At 33.2% G+C, this 4,133-nt stretch overlaps 1 long non-coding RNA gene across 1 annotated transcript; it reads right to left on the bottom strand.

The window, feature by feature from the left end:
• Window positions 1-337: 337 nt before the first annotated feature.
• Window positions 338-3,918, bottom strand: LOC311071852. Its single transcript, XR_014603936.1, has 4 exons — window positions 2,915-3,918; window positions 1,752-2,216; window positions 1,402-1,516; window positions 338-1,314 (listed from the first exon to the last, which is right to left on the bottom strand). It is a non-coding gene; the product is annotated as an uncharacterized lncRNA (long non-coding RNA).
• Between the last annotated feature and the right edge of the window lie 215 nt (window positions 3,919-4,133).

Genomic DNA, 4,133 nt, shown 5'->3' with positions numbered 1-4,133 from the left:
CTCAACGGGTGAGTAAGGTATTTTATTAAACAGATAAATTGCCATATGTAGCTCTCTAACAGAGTTCATTGTAAAGCGTCTATTGTACAGGTTCGTTTCATTATGGTTGTAGCGCTGTGCTGGAATTTATTAGCAAGAAGGAAGTGTGTTTATAGGTGTAGCAACAGTAATGTGTTCAGTTAGTCAGCTGAGATCCTTTCCATCTAAACTGGTTATATCTCTTAGTAGTGAATGTTTTATTTAATGTTTGTATAAATAATATATATATATATATATATATATATATATATATATATATATATATATATACTTTTTTTTTATCTTATTTTTTTTTTTTAATGAGAAAGAACCATATTCATCCGTACAGTTGAGCTGAAGCACAACTAAAACAAGTTCTTCCGCAAAATGAATGCAGTTTTGTTTTTTAACCTCTAGAGGGCCAAAGGTTACGTGTACATTTACTGTAAGGTAGATAGATATTTGTTAATAACTGTGTGGACATTTAACATATTAAGCACTAAGCAGTGCAACAGACATTTATCATTCAGTTTAGAGCTTTTTAATTTAACTTAAATTCATAATAAATATTTTATATTAACACACATGCATATAGCTATTTATTTATTGAGTATTTTATGTCATTATTCCTCAAACTCCTCTGTTTGAAAGAGCATACATTTCAAAATGAAGTGACAAACAGGTTTGTGGGTATATTTTGATTTATAAGTATGCATGAATACATTTAGTGTAGATATTAAAATGTACAACTACTTTTCAGGATTTACATTAACATTCAGTTTAACTAATATATTCATAATTTTCATGCAATATAAATATATATTTTTTGATTTTATATAATTATTTCCCTTTGCCATATGATTAGTGAGATCAAAGATAGGATATCCCACACCCACCTTTATTATCTTTTTTTTTTCTGATCACTGTGGCTCAGATTGGGGTTATTGTTCAGGTGCTTGGTTAAGTAAAGGTACTGTGTAATGCTAGAGGCACAGAAATAAATGCCTGAGTCCTCCTCTACTAGATCCTTGATCTCCAGCGAAGATTCTTTAATCTGGGGACGTTGCATTGTGTATTTGGTGTCTTTGAAAGGGGCAAGTATTTCTGTGTTATCTTTTCCCAGAGAAAAAGCAACAAGGGACAGTTCACCTTGACTTCTCTGTCTGTACCAATACAGATAATAATAGCTGCCATCATCATGGTTACATTTGAGAATAATCGATTGATTCCGTTGGGCAAACAATTGAGTTTTACTAACTTGATCATTCTGAGTGATGGTTATCGCTGCTAATGACTCTGTGGAGTAGAAAACAATTGATTATATCAACTTGCATAACAACAATAAGATTTCTACATAAATGTTTGACTACAGGATAAACTTACTAATAACTAGCAGGAAAATAAACCCCAAACACAGCAGTCCCATGACACAAAAGAGGAGAATCAACCCCTTGCTGTCTCTCACCCCTTCTAGATAGATGTGACTGCACTAGTGAGTCTATGAACAAAAGGAACAGGAAATGACATATGAAAGCCTTGCATATGTGGTATACATGAAACTTTGTTACCTGATCTAACCTTTTTCATTATTTCCCTTTTTTCTAACCTATAATGATGTCTAATTTAGTCCTATAGTTTTTGACTTGAATTATTTGATTACCACTTACAAACAAAAGCACCAATTGTTAAAGATTAATATTATTAATATTAAGGATTATTAAGAGTAGATTTACCACTTTGCAAAATGGTAAAGCAATGGTTTCATGTCTTCAACCATCAACCTTTGAAAGTAACTGTAATCTAACTGATATAGATGAATGTCTTCATTTTTCCCCCTGTTCTCGGCGCAGTGTTGGAGTTGTGGTTGTTGTTTAGCAGTGCAGCTGTAGTATGATACTGTGTGCTTGTGGCACAGTAATACAGAGCCGAGTCTTCAGTCTCTAGTTTCATAATCTCCAGTGTGGACGTCTTTATTTCAGGACGGGTTGCATTATACTTAGAAGTTGTAAATGGTGCTTCATTCTCCACCATATTTTGGCCAGCAGAAAATATCAGTAAGGTCAAACCCACATCCACCTTTGTTTGCTTGTACCAGTACAATCTGTAGTGGTCGAGATTATCGTGTTCACATGTTAATGTCACAGTAGAATGGCTGGCAAAGATGTCTGGCTGTTGACGGATCTCTCCATTGGATTTATCTGGAAAACAGGATTGTAGATAAAGATTAAGATGACTGCTATCATGTTGTTGGTAACCCTTGTGAAAAAGAAGTTCACTTTATTGTACTGAATGTGCACTTGTAGTGTACTTCAAATAATAAAAAGTATATATATAAATGTACTTCTAGATAATATACACTGACAAAAAATTGGTGTAGTATTTACTTTGAAACAATTTTCACTCAGACATTGCGAGTAAATTCTACAAATAATTATTAAGAAACCGCAAGTAACATTTGAATTAAACGTCAAAGTGGCTAAACATACAAATGTTACAAATATTTAAATATACATTACAAGTTTCAAACGAAATGACATTAAAATATAATTAAGTTCACCAATAATGCTTGTCAGTACATTTGGTAGTACACAGTAACAATATTTCAAAAACAGTAAAACAATTGTGAAATGTACTTTCATCCTAATTAAGAATGTAAATAAGCACCCTAAAGTTCAACTAATTGCATTTAATATAAATTTAAACTATAAAACATTTTCATTTAATTGCAAATAACATGCAATTAATTGTCTGAGAGCTTTAAATTCACTTCACAAAAATATATAAAGTATACTATTTCCGTAAATGCTCTTTAAAAAAATGCTAAGGTGTACTACTTCACAAGGAAATTTATAAATATATAAAAGGTTGAAAAAAAATCGAAATCCAATAGCCTTACAGACAGTCATCAGTAACGTGAGTATGAGCCAGCTGAGCTCCATTCTGTCCCGTGAATGAATGAGTTGTTCTTGTGATGCTGTGACTGACTTCCTGTATAAGTATGGGTCTACACAGTATGGCAGATGTCAACCTCCTGTGAAAAGAAAAGCACATGCGCCAACAACACATGTCTTCAGCGCTCATGAGCTACACCCCACGCTACTCATAATTTCTAGTAAAAAAAAAAAAAAATAATTATATATATACATATTTAAAGTACAATACCCTACCATTTTTCAGAGAAGTAGACTGCAAGTTTCTAAAAACGTGGCTAATAATAAATGTAGCTATTAAGAGGTAAAATCATAAAGATCTCAGTGTATTGAACAGAGGGGATATATTTATACTAAATTCTAATAAATCCTGAGTTGAAAATATGATGAAAAGCAGCATTGTCCCCCTGTAGTCAATCATTTTATCGTTTAAAACTCATCTTAGATCACCAAACTAACATATTTAAACGGTTTTTCCTGTGAAAAAAAAAAATTCTTCATGCCTCAAATAGCTTGAATGTAACTCTACATCTTTGCTTCATTTAATATACGTGGAACCATGAATATGCAAATTAGCCCCCGCCTCCACTCCCTAATCCTCCACACCTGATCCACTCTGTCAACTTTAGTAAACGCTGCACGATGGCAAGTGGAAATACTGGTTTAATTCAGCCATATATGTTTGAACCAGAAACTGATTTAGAAGAAGTGGAAGAGTGAATTATACAGGCTCGAATACAAGTCGATCATGTATCAGAATGGTAATGCATTTTATGTATCGCTCTACACAACATCAGACACATAATGGTAATTAATATGATTAGCCTTTTGCTTGACTATGTTTTCAAACAGCTAATAATGTGTTGCTAATTAGGGCTGGGCGATATATGGCATGAGATTGTTATGCGCATCTCGTCAGTGAAGCCGGTTCCTTGATTAGTAGTAAATCGCCATCACCTGCTTTCAGATGGAGCGGTATTTACAACACAGTGCCGTAGTTAACTGACAAGCTGAGCCATATCGCATTAATTATCGCTGACGTATCGCCTGCGATAATTAATGCGATATGGCTCAGCTTAACTCACCTTAAGTAAATATTTATCTTCAAAAACAAAAGGGACTTCTAATTTAAAATGATGTATTTACATGAACCATTCAAAAGAACATTCACTAAACTGGCTTTCA

Source organism: Abramis brama (assembly GCF_963993115.1).
Source record: "Abramis brama genome assembly, chromosome: 21".
In the NCBI taxonomy this organism is placed as follows: Eukaryota; Metazoa; Chordata; class Actinopteri; order Cypriniformes; family Leuciscidae; genus Abramis; species Abramis brama.
This window is presented reverse-complemented; position numbering and strand designations above follow the sequence as displayed.